General features: G+C 36.9%; 1 pseudogene; it reads right to left on the reverse strand.

Moving 5' to 3' along the window:
- Positions 1-1,107: 1,107 nt before the first annotated feature.
- LOC116274201 lies at positions 1,108-13,630 on the reverse strand (annotated as a pseudogene).
- Positions 13,631-18,648: the final 5,018 nt, after the last annotated feature.

Consider the following 18,648-nt stretch of genomic DNA (forward strand, 5'->3'; position numbering starts at 1 on the left):
CTGGCCACAGTGGCCTTGCTGAGCTGTGGTGGGCTCTGCCCAGTTCGAACTTCCTGGCAGCTTTGTTTACACTGTGAGGGTAAAACCGCCTGTCCAAGCCTCAGCAATGGCAGACGCCCCTCCACCCACCAAGCTCGAGCATCCCAGGTTGAGCTCAGACTGCTGTACTGGCAGCGACAATTTCAAGCCAGTGGATCTTAGCTTGCTGGGCTCTGTGGGAGTAGGACGCACTGAACCAGACCACTTGGCTCCCAGGCTTTAGCCCCCTTTCCAGGGGAGTAAACGGTTCTGTCTCTCTGGCGTTCCTGGTGCCACTGAGGTATGAAAAAATAAATAAATAAACAAAAATAATAATAATAATAAAAACTCCTGCAGCTAGCTGGTGTCTGTCCAAATGGCTGCCCAGTTTTGTGCTGGAAACCCAGGGCCCCGGTGGCGTAGGCACCAGAGGGAATCTCCTGGTCTGTGGGTTGAGAAGACCGTGGGAAAAGTGTAGAATCTGGTCTGGAGTTCATGGTACAGTCCCTAATGGCTTCCCTTGGCTAATAGAGAGAATTCCCCAACCCCTTGCACTTCCCAGGTGAGGCAACGCCCCACCCTGCTTGGGCTCGCCCTCCTTGGGCTGCACCCACTGTCTACCCAGTCCCAGTGAGATGAACTGGGTACCTCAGTTGGAAACGCAGAAATCACCCACCTTCTGCATTGATCTCACTTGGAGCTGCAGACCAGAGCTGTTCGTATTTGGCCATCTTGCCAGAAATGACCAAAACCTCTTGTTCTTTAAAAAGTATTTTAGAAAGGCTGGGCGCAGTGGCTCACGCCTGTAATCCCAGCACTTTGGGAGGCCAAGGAGGGCAGATCACGTGAGGTCAGGAGTTCGAGACCAGCCAAGCCAACAATGCTGACACCCCATTTCTACTAAAAATACAAAAATTAGCTGGGCATGGTGGCACACATCTGTAATCCCAGCTTCTCAGGTGTCTGAGGTAGGAGAATTGAACTCGGGAAGTGGAGGTTGCAGTGAGCTGAGATTGCACCATTGCACTCCAGCCTGGCTAACAGAGTGAGACTCTGTCTCAAAAAAAAAAAAAAAAAAAAAAAAAGGTTTAGAGAAAAGCAATATTCCTTTTTCATTCCCTTATCGAAGAGTCTCCTAAATGTGTTCTGATAGACTTACCCTTTATTGGTTCTATTCTTTCGCTTTCACTTTTTGTAACTTTGACTTTCCTAACCAACATTTTGAAGCAGGAAACAGCAGTTTGAAACATCCAAAGGGCAGAATAAGACAACAAATTAGCACTCCATCTGTTGTGACATTTAATATTTGCTTTTCCTAGGAAACTGCTTATTGAATCAATTTAATATTAGCATTAAGAAATTAAGATCTTAGTTCACATTACACACACACACACACACACACACAAAATTTCCCCTGAAACTGGAATCAGGCTGCCTGATTTGAGTACCTGAACTGCTAGCTTCCTAGCTAGCAGTTCCTAGCTGCATGTGTGAAACACTGGACTAGTTTCTTAATCTCTGATCCTCAGTTGGCTTGTCTATAAAATGAAGATAATAGTCTCTTACATACATGATTGTTAAAAGGAATAACTGGGAGAATATATGCAAAGTGGTCCACATGATACCTGGTATATAGGAAGTGTTCAATATGTGTTAATTTTCTTATTTGTATTATATTTTATGTTTTTCTATAACTATATTAAATAATAACATTGACACAATATAAACATTTTCTTATCTTTCACATAACATCTAACATTTTCATCATTAACTAATTCTGACTGTATTTTTTCGATGTAGAAGAGGAAAACATGTATAGAAATGGGAAACTCACTTCTCATTGTTTCTAAAGTGAACGCTCTTAAGTGAGAAGATGTAATGCTCCTCTAACCCGGCCCACATACCTGGGGGTTCAGAAGTTAGAACCATCTCAAAAAATCGTCTTGAAGACATGCCTGAGGAATCAGCATTCTTCAGAGGATGAGTCAGGGTAACCAGATGCACTAAGTGTACTTAGCACTAACTAAACAATCCTTGAGGCAGACAGAAATCAGTGATCAGTAAAAGCCATTACTTAAGCTAACTAGCCTGCACTGTTTGTATGTGAATGAAAGAAAGGAAAAAAGAAAAAGCTCTAAATAGAAGTCAGCAGAAGATTGAGAGCCAAAGACTCTGACTAGGCATCAGAGAAAACGACCGTTATTCATGTACTAAGTACATGAACAAGGTGCTAAGTGAATGATTGTTTCAGAAGATTTTATGACATGGTTAAGTTGGATGTCCTACTGAGCATTTGGATTTAACACATTTTTTGGTCTTGCTAGTAGTCATGTTTCAGGGAAATAAATCCCTTGCAGAAAGTAGGTCTAAAGTACTTCTACTAATAACTTCTTCTACCTTAAAATGGAGATATTTTGAGTTTATACAATTTAAAAAGTGTATTAATTTCATTTCTTATTACAGGTAAGCACTATTTAAGTATTCAAACAAACCATCTAGGACCCATTTAGGTTACAAAAGACCCATCTAGGGCATATTTATTGAGATTTACTGTTTCAGAGAGAATGCCAAATTGATACGAACTCTTCAGATGTCTGTCCTAACAATTTTCAGTTCTGAGAACACAAAATGGCTATGGACAATCAATTGTGGCACTTGAAACTGATTTGGTTCCCTTTCCAGCATCCATCCTGAAATAAAACAAGTAGCCTCATACTGAAAATCATTAGCAATCTGAACAATCAGCTTTGCAACTACCAGTTAACATTCTGTCATGGAGTCCGGTCCATGATGCCCTTGAAATATCATGAGTATCTCTTCATTTGTTCATATGTACAACCTTCATTTTCATTCTGTGTCATTATTTCTTCTACTCTAAACTGCAGAAATTGTCTTCTAAATGGTTCCATTGCTTTTTTTTCTTTTTATTCAAAACTGTGATCCTAAAATCTTTTATAAGCTACCACTTCCTGAGCATCTACTATATGCTGCATATTCTGTGTCATCCCGAAAGCTTGATACAGAGAATTGAATCTAGTACTCACAGTAATTCTGGGAATTAGAAGATGATAATGTAGACTGGTTCCTTCAAAGTTTATTCTAATTTTTTCCCAACGTGCCTTCCTGGGCTGAGGTAGGCAAGCTAAATGCCACATTACCCAGACTATTCCAGTCCAGGTTGCGGATGTCACTTTGTGCATTGTTCACATGTGTTCATGCAAAACTTGAATTAGAACTGAATGAAGTCAAGAGACATACAGAACTCGAAGTCCCCATTTACCTGTTGTAGGGTATGGCAGAGATTTTGTGATGCTGGACCTGAGAGATGTAGTGGTGACTTGTCAATATGGCAGTAGCTTCCTAATCATGGCAGGAGCAAACGTTTCTTTCCATGGTGGTCTAGTTCTGCAATGTGGCTTTGGGCAGCATTTTAAAACATTTATTATAAAGACCGTTCTCTTCTTCCAGTGCTTCCAAAAGTCACTTAACATTCTGCGTAACTCTCTTCATGCTTAAACTATCCAGAATGGATTATGATAACTGCAACTGAGCAACAACCTGTATATGCAAATATATTCCCACTGTACATCTGACACAGAATGGTTACATTTCTGTTAAATTTAACAGGTAGTTAATAGTAATTTAGGGTTCAAATTGAGGCAGAACTATCTGAACCATGCTTTTCACCATGATGTTCTAATGTGTGTGTACTCTCACTAGTCCATTCTCCCACTATACATTCCTTACTGCTAAAAACATCATTTGAATTTTTCTTGTTATCAAAAGCCATTTTTAGTTTATCCCAAGCTCCTTTCTTGTGTTTTTTCTTATTTTTTTGGTCAGATAGTTAATTAGGTTCTTCTTAAGACGTTTAGAACACCCATTTGTGAGGCTAAGTTCCATTTGTCAGGGCAAACACAGATTGCAGGTAGCCCTGGAGTTGAGGAATAGCTTTGATTTTTTGTAAAATCTGTGTATCTCCAGCTTTCGGATTAATTTTGTGCTGTTGTGTAATCCCATATTTCTCTTTTTCCGTGTTGAAGACCTCACCTTCTTGGTGTCTGGGCTTCCACAGTTTCTTCTTCTGGAAGTAAGCATCAGTAAGGTGTTTAGGGGTTTTTACATTGCTGATATCAATTTTGGTTGAGGTGGCAATGACAAATTTCTGGTGTGTTCTTAGTAGAGCAACCTGATTGAGTACCAGAGGTCCAGTCACAAGTAACAAGCTACTAGCCAGCTGCTTCAGGAAAACCACCCTCTTGCACCTGTGGTGTCCAGTGAGGACGATCAGAATGGTCCCGGGGGTGTTGCTGGCTCACAGTTTTCTCACATGCTGACTGAAGGGTTTTTGCTGTGGATCAATAGCTTTCAAGGCACATCTTCAGTAGGACAATATCTAGGCGTTTTGTGAAGTTTAACCACCCAGGTACCACTGTTCTTGTCACCACCAAATGGTTTTGCAACAGTTGCAAGAATCTTCTCCTTCTTTTTCTTTTCACCCTTGGATTTAGCAGCTGAGTACTTCCTCTTGTACATGGCCTTTCTGGAATACATGGCAGATCGAGAATACCTGCCAATTCCTCTGACAAGGACAGGATTGCGGCTGCAATGGGGCTTCCCCTTCTTGGGCTTTTTAGCCTTGAGGATACCCTTTTTTACCTTGGCACCAGCATCAGCCTTCTTGGCTTTGGGTTTCTTCTCTTTAGTATCTGGCTTCTCAACTTTTTCACCAGCCATGCAGATGGGAAAGAGTTCATGTGTGTGTGTGTGTGTGTTTGTTTTGGTTTTGTTTTTTTTTCTCCTGCAAAGCACTCTACATTCCAGTGATGCTGAACTTATTCCTAGCCTTGCCCATCTATGTTGTTTTCACCGTAATTCTTTCAACTGGAATCCTTTGCATTCACTTAACCCCCCCCCAAAAGTCTGTCTATAGCTTGATGAATTTATCCTCAGATTATATGTTCCTCTCAGAAAATTGTAGTGTGCAATTATCTTTTCTTCTTAATTTCATATCTCATAGTATATCATTTGTTTGATAATTATACATATTATGCCTTATTGTATTTCATTTACCATTATCTTATGCATTGAATTTTTAAGATCTGTGTCCATTTTATCTTTGTGGCTAGAAAGAAGGTTATTGGCACATGGACTTCTTATAGTTCACTAAATGCTACTTACCAACATAGATCATAGCAAATCCAGGTGATTGGCTTCTTTTATTCATATAGACAGTTTAAGATTATGGTTTTCAGTTGTAAGTCTCACAAGTGTTCCATGGAAAGCTCCTTAAAATATAGATTCCTGAGCACCACTCTAAAAGTCTTACTCAGTAGGACAGGATCTGAGAATCTGTATTTTTAAAGAGCTCCTGGGTAAAGTAAATGCTCCTAATCCTAGGACTACACTTTGGTCCAGTGGTAAGAATAGTGGTAATTTTTATAAAACTTTATATTATTTGTCACAAAAACTATTTCATTTGCTCACTACAATAGCTGTTAAATTTCTAGTATTATCCCCAATAAAAAAATTAAGACTTTATCTATGAAGTATAAATCATTCCCTCTGGTCACACTGCTAATAAGTACACGAACCAGATTTCTAACTCACGTTCATTAATTCTATGAGAGGAAAATAAAATCGTGGGACCACATACCCACTAAGCCAAAGGAAAAAGTCAATCTGGGAGCTGCATCATGCAAAACTGCCTCGCATTTTCTTCCTAAATAGATAGCTACAAAGATAAAAGGCTACATACCTGTCTCACAATTTGCTCACAATTCCTTGTGGGCCTCAAGGTCTTTTCCCTAAAACAGTTCTGTTGAATTTCACACTGACAATGTAAGTTAACAGCTTATTTTCACAAGTACTGGACAAAGGACAGGACTTACAAGTCAACCCTCCCCTGTGCACAACTCACCTGAGGCAAATGCACATATGATAGTTTCTTCTGCTCTGTGCTGACTTCTGGAAAAATTCACTGAGTACCAGAGAAATGCATAACTATTTTCCCACTTCCTCCTCGTACATGTAAAATGTGGATTCAGTAAATGATCAAAGACTAAAAGAAATGAAACTGTTTGTGCCTTTTTTCTACCTTATCTACCCTTCCTTTTTCTTTTCCTTCTTCTTTCCCCTACTGCTTGTCCTTTCCCTTTTAGTATATATATCCCAAAACCCTCTTTGGAAAAAGCACGAATCAGAGATGTTTCTTGTGGTTTTGTGTTCCTTTTTCCTGGGCATATCCTCAATCTTGATGAAATAAACCTCTAAAATGATGGAGACTCACCTCAGTCATTTTCTTTGATTTACAATTCCAAATTCTATTCTTTTCCTTGATTCCATACTGCCACTTCACTCTCTCAGAGCTTGAATATAATATATAGCAAATACTTTTTCGTTAAAATTAGTTTATTTCTTTCCATCATGAAGATCAGAAATAAAATTTTCTTAGGTACTTATTAAATAGATTTATTTAATAATTTTTGGTTATACTAAATTTATATAAAAGGAGTGAAGAATAAAAGACAGTTGTATACAACTTTGATCAAATAAAAAATCTTACAGAAGGAAAGGGAGGGTGGAACGAAACAGGAAGCATATATTCACATCTCCCTGATAATCTGGAAAAAAGCTAGAAAATTGAATACATGAGTCAAGACCATTTTGGTTGCATATGACAGAAATCTAATCAGTTTAAGCAAAAAATAGAAGTTAAGGAGGTTGAGCTTCATTTAAGGTTGTATCTAGGTACTTAAACAATCCTGTTAATCTTCTCATTTTCTCTTCCACTGTCAGTAATTCTTTTCTCTGATATGAAGTATTCTCATATAAGCTATATTCTCATGGTGGCCAGAGGGTCACCAGTAGCTCCAGGGATGAATCTTAGTAGTTAATAAACCCCCTGAGAGAGACAGTCTTTCCTCATAGTTCCTATAAAAGTTGTAAGGCTCACATCTGTTTGCTCTGATTAGCTCAATTTGAGTCATCTATCTGCCTAAGAACCAATTATTGTGACTCTTTAGAGTGCAGAATACCCAAATGAGACACAAAGACTGAAAATGCTGTTGATACTAAGAGTCTATCTTTGTAAAATATTTGAAGAGATTTATTCTGAGCCAAATATGAGTGACCAGGACCTGTGACACAGCCCTCAGGAGATCCTGAGTACATTTGTCCAGTCTAGAAGGCGGGACAATTTGAAGTGGGAGAATGGGGGTGAGGGAGGGTTCCAGGTCATACTTAGATGTAGATTCAAAATTTTCCTCATTGGCAATTGGTTGAAAGAGTTATTGTCAATAGAAAGGAATGGCAAGGAATGTCTGGGTTATGATAAAAGGCTGTGGAGACCAAAGTTTTATCGTGCAGATGAAGCCTCCAGGTAGCACACTTCAGAGAAAATAGATTGTAAATTTTTTTTTAAAATCAGATTTAAGGTCTGTGTTGATGTTAATGCTGGAGGGTAAATGAGGCATGTCTAACCCCCCATTTCCCATCATGGCCTGAACCAGCTTTCAGGTTAAATTTTAGAGTGCCCTGGCCCAGGAGAAAGTCCATTCAGATGGTTGGAGGATCCTAAGAATTTTATTTTTGGTTTACTTTTGTTAACAGGTAATTTTTTAAATGGGGCACTATTACCAAAAGTCAGGAAGTTTTCCAAAGTAGGCAAAAGCAAAAGATGTCTAACAGACCACTAATTATTCGGATATAAATTACAGGAAAGTCAATATGAATCTCTATATAAGGAAACATTATGTTGCTTTAGGAGTTTGAAGAAAGTAATCATGCATGTGGATGAAAGTATGCTGATTAGATGTTTTTTGAAGAGGCTTCCATGAGGTCAAAGAATTGTAGTCATTTCAACACTACAATTATTGTTTTTCTAAGAGATTACAAACAACAAAAAAAGCCTAAGTAGAAATAAAAGGGCACACCTATGAAGAGAAAATTACTAATATTGATGTTTTTCAGGTATCAGAATTGTGACTGGTTTTTATGGTAGGCTGTGTTATGTTCCAAATTATTTTCTGCCTCCTCCCTTGTTGGAAGATTACACATTTCTACATTTCATCATGTGAATTTCAGTGTCTTTCTATGGAAGGCATATACTTCCCTATCTCTTACACCATAATTGTTCAAATGATTTGCTCTAACCAAAGGAATGTGAATAGAAGAAATAGTATGTCAGTTGTGAGGAGAAGCTGCAAGGTACGCTGTTGGTTTTGGATTGGTCTCCTTTCCTCTGTCACAAAGATAGGACGTTTTCAATAAGGTATTTAGGCTCCATTTTCAGCCTGGATCCTGGAATAAGGAAAAAATGTGTGACAGGAGCAGAAATACAGCTAATTGTATTTGTTAATACAATTATTGTATTGTATTAATTGTATTATTAGCTGAAATACAGCTAATACAAAAGGAAAAGAAAAAAGGATAAAGCAAAAAAAAAAAAAGTCTTTGTTCTTTAAAGCTATTTGAAATTTTGAGAAGGGAGCATTTGGTATAGCAACCTAAAAAAGAAAAAAAAAACTGACACAATCTTATGTAAATTTTGTTAAATGACCTGGAAAAAGGGTTGCATAGTTTTCCATACAATTTGCAGATAACACTTGGCCATTTTGAATAATGAAATAAAAACAAGAAAATTACCTGAGCCAAGTCTCAGCATTACTCTACGAGTGTTTCCTACTTTATTTTCAGTATCTTATTTAATCCTCTCTAAAACTCCATTAAAACATTATTAATTTATTTACATATACAGAAACTCACTGGTCCAGAATTATATATCTACTGCCAGACAGATTAAAACCTTGGCTTCAAGTGCCTGGCTTTCAAGAATGTACAAATTTCGGAGTGAATAGATAATACATAACACATGTACTAAGTGCTAACCCCCAAAATGGTAATGGAAGTATGGACCCTAAAAATGCAGAAATTACTCTAAAAGGCATAGAGAAGAGCATCTTTCCTAAGACACCTGAGTGAAATCAATGAGAACACTATAGACATGAGGAGGGAAATCTGAAAGGAGATACGATTAAAATCTAAAAAGTCATGTGGACTGTCAAAAAATAAACACGGTCTCAAATATAAATTTAACTGTAATCAGTTATGGTCTTTTGTTACATCAATACATTTAATTTAGAGTTAATAAAATTATGCTATGATTATAATTATGTCTCCCCTCTCCAAATTCATACTTGAAGTCTTAATTTCTACTACCTCAGAATGTGACCTTATTTGGAAATAGGGTTGTTGCAGATGTAATTAGTTAATGTAAGATGAGGTCATACTGGAGTAAGGTGGGTCCCTAATCCATTATGTTGGGTGTTTTTACATATAGGAGAAATCTGGACACAGGCATGCACACAGGGAGAACACCATGTGAAGATGAAGACAGGGATCAGGGTGATGGAGAAGAAACTCGGGAACTTCAAAGATTGCAGACAAACCACTAGCAGCTAGGAAAGAGGCCTGGACGGACCCTCCTTCACAGGCCTCCGAAGGAACCAACTCTGTCAACAACTTGATCTGGGTTTTCTAGTCTCTAGATCATGAGACAACACTCTCTGTTGTGTAAGACACTTAGTTTGTGGTATTTTGTCACAGCAGCCTTAGCTAACAAAGATAAATGGATTATTAACTTAGAAAATATATTGTAAATGTAAAGAACACATATCACTTTGTAGTGATAATAATTTAATAGAATAAAAATAAGTTTGTATAAATTCATAAATCATAAAGCTATAATGAGCTGCAAAGGAAAACTGTAATATTATTGTTCATGCTTTCAGTCTTTGGTGATTTCAGGGAGGAAAACCTGAAAGAATGAAAAGATTTCATTTTGTTTTATTTTAAAGGAATAAACATTGGCGATTGCTTCGATAATTACATATTAAGCTATAATAATTTTCTAGACTTAATTTTTAGACTTTGCCAAGACTGTCTAATATCTTCTAGTAAATTTTTAGTTATACAATGTTAGCATAGTGGGAAGGGCAGAAGTATTTTGGCCTCATGTAGGAATAATATACATTTTTATACCCTCCAGCCTTCAGCTAAAAATGGTGCCCTGATGGCGGGAGAGAGTTAATTCACATCCCAGATGCTTAACTTACTCCCTGAGAGTAGATTACTCATTGGCAGGACACGGTAATTCTTCATTTTAACCATTACTATAGCATTTTGTATTGTCAAGTGCTATGTGGTTTTGCAATCCTTAAAATCCCTTGGTGAAGTAAAGGGGATGACAAACAAAATTATGTCTGATTTACAGACTGGGGACCTGGGACTCAGTCAAGAGACAAAGCCGTCATTGGTAAGGGCCATCCCAGAAGGCAGGAGCTCTGGCTCAGGTCTCTGTTTATCATTTGGAGTGCAGGAAAAAAAAAAAAAAAAAACCTGAGGGATATCAGCTATGCATGCAACTTCTTATATTTCTTGGAACTTTAGCTCCCCACCCAAGCTGATTCTTGGCAACAGCCATCTGTCAAAAAAAATTAAAGTGACAAAGAAAGTTAAGTACAAATTGTGTACAGTGTGCTAGAATTTTAGCTATTCAGGGTTAGAGATGTCTACAAAAGTAAAACAAAATACATTGTAACTTAACATTGACTCTCCTAAACTATATCATAAAGACTAAGGGCAAATATTCTTTACAATCTGCCACTACTTTCACAAGTTAATCCTGTTAAAAGCATCAGTGGAAGGGCATTAAGGGGCCAGGAGTTGCTTAGAAAAAATTCAAAGAACAAATTTTCTGTTACTTAGTATGATCTCATCTAAATCCATATGAATTTGAAAAAATTAATATCTCTACCTTGTCACTTAATGATGAGATCAAACTGCCACTTAGCATTTATTCCACCAAGCATATTTTACCTACTATCACAGCTATAAATTCAGCATTTGTCAAGTTGTTGCTTATAAAACAACGCTGGGCTTTTTGCTGTGAGTGTTTTGAGGGAATACGCTCATATTTCAGCCTGCAACCCAGGATTCCAGTTTTTGAAAACTGATAAAAATTTCAAAATGAAATATCTAAAAAAGAGTTCTTTAGAAGAAATCAACATTTGGCTCTCAATTGGAATCAGACATTAGACTATAAGGTCAGGGATGGCTGGCTAGTTCTCAAATTCCTGAAGTTGAATGTTGGCATTTCATGTCTGCTTTCAGTTGACTTTAAGATACAAGCAGCCAAAACAGATATGATTTTATGTAATTTAATGTTTACTTGCTTTGATTTTATAAAGTTTAAAATGTTCTAACCCATTTTCCGGCTGCCAAGCAGAGATCTAGTGTGACCTTGGTGTCCCATTGATTCTAAAATCAATGATTGTGCTACTAGTGCTTAGAGAGCATGATTGCACTTTCAAGGCAAGCTGCTGGGTTGATGTGGCCTTTTTGAGTTGGACCAGTTTTTACTACAATGAGGCAGAAGAGTTTAGAATCAGTGTAATAACCTATTTAAATTGATGTCATTCAGGTCTAGAATTCTACTGGCAAAAAGACTTACAGATGAAATTTATTGTTTGAGGAGTAACAATTTTGGATACAGCTACCACAAATCTATGACAGAGAATATGCCAATGTTATTTTAGTAAGTTTGCAATTTAATAAAATAAATACAATAATTAGACCTAATTGTATGATCCAAATCACTGCTTTTAAATCAATTATAGAATTTTTTTATTTGGTGGCACCTCTTAGTATCTACTGAGCTAAATAACTTTCTGAAAGAATAAGCAAATTGATTATCATCATACGCTATTATATGTAATAAAAGGGGAAGAGTCCTCAAACGTTCTTTTACTTGGATTTTTAAGATAAAATCACACCCATTGCAAATGTTTGGCAAGAAGCTTCTACTTTAAGGAGAAACTAAACTTTAAAAGAATGTAAATTATCAATTTTGAACAGCATTTTTTTTTTTTGAATTTTTTTTCTTTCTTTCTTTTTTCTTGGCCAGCCACCTTGACCTTACAGTCTAAGGCCCAAAATTTCAGTTGAGACTCAAAGGTTGACTAATAACATTGAATTCACCATTTTAACTTTTTTAAAGTGTACAACTCAGTGGCGTTTTTTATATTCACCATGTTAAACAATCATTTTCAGGGTTTGGGGGTAAGGAGAAAAGAGAAGTGACTACATGATGGCTACAGGATTTCTTTTGGGGTGACGAAAGTGTTCTGGAACTAGATAGTGAAAATGATTCCTTACTAGTGTCCCATCAGAAAAAAGAGGTAGAAGGAGCAAAAGGAACTATACCTAAAAGAATCTCAGTCTCTGTGTTCCAGGGGTGTACTCCACCTCAGCTTACAGATTAGGCTTGGGGCCAAGGTTGCCTTCACGTGTGAGCAGTAGGAGGCAACTGGAGGCCCCATGTGGCATCCAAAATCTATTGGAGTCCAAAAACAAGCAGAGAAGTTTACCTTTAGTGGACACAGGTGCATAATGAACATTAATTTGTGCTGTGGTAGATTTAGCTAGTGTCTTTTTTACCATCCCTTTATACACTGATTCACAGGACCAATTTGCTTCTCCTTGGAGTGGCCACCAATGGCCATTCCAAGTGTTGCCCCAGGGTTATCTACATACCCCACTATTTGTCATGGAATAATTGCTAGAGATTTAACTTGCAGCCCAATGCCACATTCTGTTAAACAGTTTCATTACCTTGCTGATATTATGCTAACCTCTAAACACTTGTCATTGCTAGAGCAACACCTTGATGCCTTGTGCACTCGTCTCTAATCCAGAGGAGGAGCCATTGAACCACAAAAGATATATGACCCAGGATCAGCTGTGAATTTCCTAGGGGTCACTTAGTCAGGTAAGATGTGCCTTATCTCAAGCATAGTAATTGAAAAAATACAACAATTTTTCACACCTAAAACAGTTAAACAGTAACAAAGTTTCCTAGGTCTTTTGGGATACTGGTGGGCTTTCATTCTATATTTAGCTCTATACCATCTAGTAGAACAGGGATCTAGTGGGTGCTGGAATAAAAAACATGAGGAAGCATTTGAGAAGGTTAATTTACTAATGACTCAGGGAAAAAGTCTTATGTTCCTCTCTTCCCAGAATATCAATGTCTACAAATGGGATCATTATCCCTGAGTGAACCAGTTGGTCCCTCTGACAAGTTCATCAAGGGAAAGCAGTTCCCCTAGGATTTTGATCACAACTATGGAAGGATGCTAAAATCCACCATTCCCCAACTAAGCAACAGATCCTAGGAGTATACAAGTCTTGCAGCAAGTTAAACCCGTAACTACTGCTTTACTGGTAACAGTAAAAACAGGCCTGCCTATCACGGGGTGGATAGAAGGGTTGTTTGCCAGGCCTGCCTCACCTATTGACCAGGCCTCCACTTTACAAAAGTGTCATGCATACCTGCAACAATGTAGTTCCCTCTCCACCAAACCCCTGGGAGATAAACCACATGCTATTTTAGGGCCAGTACACTATCAGACCAGTACTGGTCCTACTCTGGAGCCCCCATAGTACTTCACCCAATTTTTAATAGGATTGTTTGTCTTTCAGTTGTTGAGTTGTAAGGGTTCTTTATGTATTTTGGATATTAGACCCTATATAATATATGAGTTGCAAATATTTTTTCATATTATGTAAGTTGCCTTTTCACTTTCTTGATACTGTCCTTTAATGTACAAATGTTTCAATTTTTGAATAAGCTCAATTTACCTATTTTTTTTCTTTGGTTGCTTGTATTTGTGGTGTCATATCTAAGACTATCAAATCCAAGGTCATGAATGTTTATTTCTGTTTTCTCCTAAGAGTTTATAGGTTTAGCTCCTACACTTAGGTCTTTGTTCCATTTTTTGCTTAACTTTTGTATATTGTACGAGAAAATGCTTCAATTTCATTCTTTTGCTTGAGAGTATCCAATTGTCTCAGCACCAAATAGCCTATTTTTAAAGAGACTACTTTTTCCCATTGAATGATATTGGCACCCTGGTCAAAAATCAATTGACCATGTATTGGTTTGTTCAAAGATTCTCAATTCTATTCCATTGATCTATATGTCTATCCTTATGTCAATACCATACTCTTTTGATTACTGTAGCTTTGTAGTAAGTTTTGAAATTAACAAATGAAGTTCTGTAAGAGTATTCTTCCTTCTTAAGATTGTTTTGGCTATTTGAAGTCCCTTGCAATTCCATATGAATTTTAGAATAAGCTCTTCTATTTCTGCAAAAAAAAGGTCATTGCAAGTCTGATAGGGATTATGTAAATCTGAACGTTATTTTAGAAAATATTACTATTGGCCAGGCGTGGTGGCTCATGCCTGTAATCCCAGCACTATGGGAGGTCAAGGCAGGCAGATCACAAGGTCAGGAGATCAAGACCGTGGTGAAACCCTGTCTCTATTAAAAAAATACAAAAAATTAGCCGGGCGTGGTGGCGGGCGTCTGTAGTCCCAGTTACTCAGGAGGCTGAGGCAGGAGAATAGCGTGAATCTGGGAGGTGAAGCTTGCAGTGAGGTGAGATTGCACCACTGTACTCCAGCCTGGACAGCAGAGCGAGACTCGGTCTCAAAAAAAATAAAAAAATAAAAAAAATTACTATTTTAACTATATTAAGCCTGCAAATCAATGAACACAGTATATTTTTCTATTTATTTAGTCCTCTTTAATATCTTTAAGCAGTGTTTTCTGGTTGCCAATGCAAAAGTCTTATAACTTTGTGGTTAAATATATTCCTTCTATTTCACTCTTTTGGGCTAGTATAAATGGAATTGTTTTCTTAATTTCCTTTTTGGATAGTTAATTGCTAGTATATAGAATTACAACTGATTTTTTTGTATGGCGAACTAATGTTTTGCAACTTTGCTGAATTAATTTCATGAATCAATTTACATTATAGTAACTAATCAAGCACAGTAGAGAATGGCTTAATAATTTGGGTTCAGTAGGCTAGTAGAAAAAAAAACTACTGTATTTAAAAAGAAGAGAAATATTTTCTTATATTTTTATTTAAATTAATATTATATCTGTCATCATATATCTCTTTCACACAATAAAAGTGTATTTAAGAAAAACTCTCTGGCTGTGACCAACATAATCATAATGTACACTGGCTTTCAGAATGACTATTTTTTATGTCAACAAAACATTGTCTGTCTGGTGGATAAATAATAAACCCGCCAGACCAAACCTACGAATCATTGGATAAATTTTTTTTAAAAATCTAGGAGTTAAGAAAAACATATTTGAATTAACAGGAATAGTTTTAAAAATATTCAAAGGTCTATTTTAACACTCTAAAACTTGCAGATATTTCTTGTGCAAAAAAATTTCAGTGTGTGTGAGGCTGTATGCCTTCTCTGCTATCTATTAGTCAAAACTTTATAGTATTTACACACAAGCTAAAACCAGAGCACCAGAAAATCTACCACCACAAAGAAAACAAATATATGAAATTTAGGTCCTAAAGTGTTAAGAAAATTTGATCAATAAGCAAAGATTATTTATAAAACATTTAAAATCTTAGAGATAAGAAAGAAATGACCAAATGCCATGGAAAGAATCTAGCTCAGAGCTAATTTTATGATTTAGAAAGGATAGAAATGAGAATTTAATTCTCTAGCAATAAAGAAAAAGAATGAAGGCAGAAATAGATTGCTTCAGGGATAAGACTGATCACAAAGAAAAACTTTAGGAGCTAGATGGTTAATGGCCAAATACAGTAGACAAAAACCTGGGTAGAATCAGATTTCAAATTAAGAGCTTCATAAACACAGTAAGTGATGTATAGGGAGCTTAAACCACATAATTGTGAACCTATAACGTATCTAATTATGATACTGGTAGTACCTGATGTCCCTACACAGTGGTGTGAAGTAACTATGTAAAACACTTTCATAGATAAATGAAAGTAAAAAAGATGAAGGTTTATGGCAAAAATGGCATGTTGTTTAAAATAACTTTTTGTTAAGGCTAAGTTCCCTTTAATAGTAGTAGTAAAGTGACCCGTTAGTTTTTTTTGATGTTGTTGTTTGTTTGTTTTTGGTGTTGCTATACGCTGTTTTATCATGCCGATCTGCTAGTGTTTGAAACTACCATAAAATGATGCTATAAACACCTTTATGCAAATAAACTAGAAAATCTAGAAGAAATGCATAAATTCCTGGATGCTTACACCCTCCCAAGACTAAACCAGGAAGAAGTCAAATCCCTGTATAGACCAATAGCAAGTTCTGAAATTGAGGCAATAATTAATAGCCTACCAACCAAAAAAAGCCCAAGAGCAGATGAATTCACAGCCGAAATCTACCAGAGGTACAAAGAGGAGCTGCTACCATTCCTTTTGAAACTATTCCAAACAATAGAAAAAGAGGGACTCCTCCCTAACTCATTTTATGAGGCCAACATCATCCTGATACCAAAACCTGGCAGAGACACAACAACAACAACAACAACAACAACAACAAAAACAAAATTTCAGGCCTATATCCCTGATGAACAGCGAAATCCTCAATAAAATACTGGCAAACTGAATCCAGCAGCACATCAAAAAGCTTATCCACCAGGATCAAGTCAACTTCATCCCTGGGAGGAAGCCTACTTCAACATATGCAAATCAATAAGAGTAATCCATCACACAAATAGAACCAATGACAAAAACCACATGATTATCTCAATAGATGCAGCAAAGGCCTTTGATAAAATTCAACAACCCTTCATGCTAAAAACTCCCAATAAACTAGTTATTGATGGAACCTATCTCAAAATAATAAGAGCTATTTATGACAGATCCACAGCCAATATCATACTGAAGGGGCAAAAGCTGGAAACATTCCCTTTGAAAACCGGCACAAGAAAAGGATGCCCTCCCTCACCATTCCTATTCAACATAGTATTGGAAGTTCTGGCCAGGGTAATCAGGAAAGAGAGAGAAATAAAGGGTATTCAAATCGGAGGAGAGGAAGTCAGATTGTCTCTGTTTGCGTATGACATGATTGTATATTTAGAAAACTCCATTGTCTCAGCCCCAAATCTCCTTAAGCTGATAACCAATTTCAGCAAAGTCTCAGGATACAAAATTAATGTGCAAAAATCACAAGCATTCCTATACACCAATAATAGATAAACAGAGAACCAAATCACGAGTGAACGTCCATTCACAATTGCTACAAAGAGAATAAAATACCTAGGAATACAACTTACAAGGGATGTGTAGGACCTCTTCAAGGAGAACTATAAACCACTGCTCAAGGAAATAAGACAGGATACAAACAAATGGAAAAACATTCCATGACCATGGATAGGAAGAATCAGTATCGTGAAAATGGCCATACTGCCCAAAGTAATTTACAGATTCAATGCTATCCCCATCAAGTTACCCTTGACATTCTTCACAGAATTGGAAAAAACTACTTTAAATTTCGTATGCAACTGAAAAAGAGCCTACATAGCCAAGACAATCCCAAGCAAAAAGAATAAAGCTGAAGGCATCATGCTACCTGACTTCAAACTATACTACAAAGCTACAGTAACCACAACAGCATGGTACTGGTACAAAACATATATACAGACCAATGGAACAGAACAGAGGCCTGAGAAATAATGCTACACATCTACAACCATCTGATCTTTGACAAACTTGACAAAAACAAGCAATGGAGAAAGGATTCCCTATTTAATAAATGGTGTTGGGAAAACTGGCTAGCCATTTGCAGAAAATTGAAACTGATCCCCTTTTTTACACCTTATACAAAAATTAACTCAAGATGATTAAAGACTTAAATGTATGACCTAAAACCATAAAAACCCTAGAAGAAAACCTAGGCTAAATACCATTCAGGACATAGTCATTGGCAAGGACTTCATGACTAAAACATCAAAAGCAATGGCAACAAAAGCCAGAATTGACAAATGGGATCTAATTAAACTAAAGAGCTTCTGTACAGCAAAAGAAACTGTCATCAAAGTGAACAGGCAACCTACAGAATGGGAAAAAAATGTTTGCAATCTATCCATCTGACAAAGGGCTACTATCCAGAATCTATAAGGAACTTGTTAAACAATTTTACAAGAAAATAACAAACAACCCCATCAAAAAGTGGAGGATGAAGGATATGAACAGTCACTTCTCAAAAGAAGACATTTATGCGGCCAACAAACATATGAAAAGATGCTCATCATCACTGGTCATGAGAGAAATGCAAATCAAAACTACAATGAGATACCATCTCACGCCAGTTAGAATGGTGATCATTAAAAAGTCAGGAAACAACAGATGCTGGAGAGGACGTGGAGAAATAGGAAAGCTTTTACCCTGTTGGTGGGAATGTAAATTAGTTCAACCATTGTGGAAGACAGTGTGATTATTCCTCAAGGATCTAGAACCAGAAATACCATTTGACCCAGGAATTCCATTACTGGGTATATACCCAAAGGATTATAAATCATTCTACAATAAAGACATATGCACATGTATGTTTACAGCAGCACTATTCACAATAGCAAAGACTTGGAACCAATCCAAATGCCCATCAATGATATAATGGATAAAGAATATGTCACCATAAAAAAAGATAACTTCATGTCCTTTGCAGGGACATGGTTGAAGCTGGAAACCACCATTCTCAGCAAAGTATTGTAGGAACAG

The sequence above is a fragment of the Papio anubis genome, chromosome 3, assembly GCF_008728515.1.
Source record: "Papio anubis isolate 15944 chromosome 3, Panubis1.0, whole genome shotgun sequence".
Lineage (NCBI taxonomy): Eukaryota > Metazoa > Chordata > Mammalia > Primates > Cercopithecidae > Papio > Papio anubis.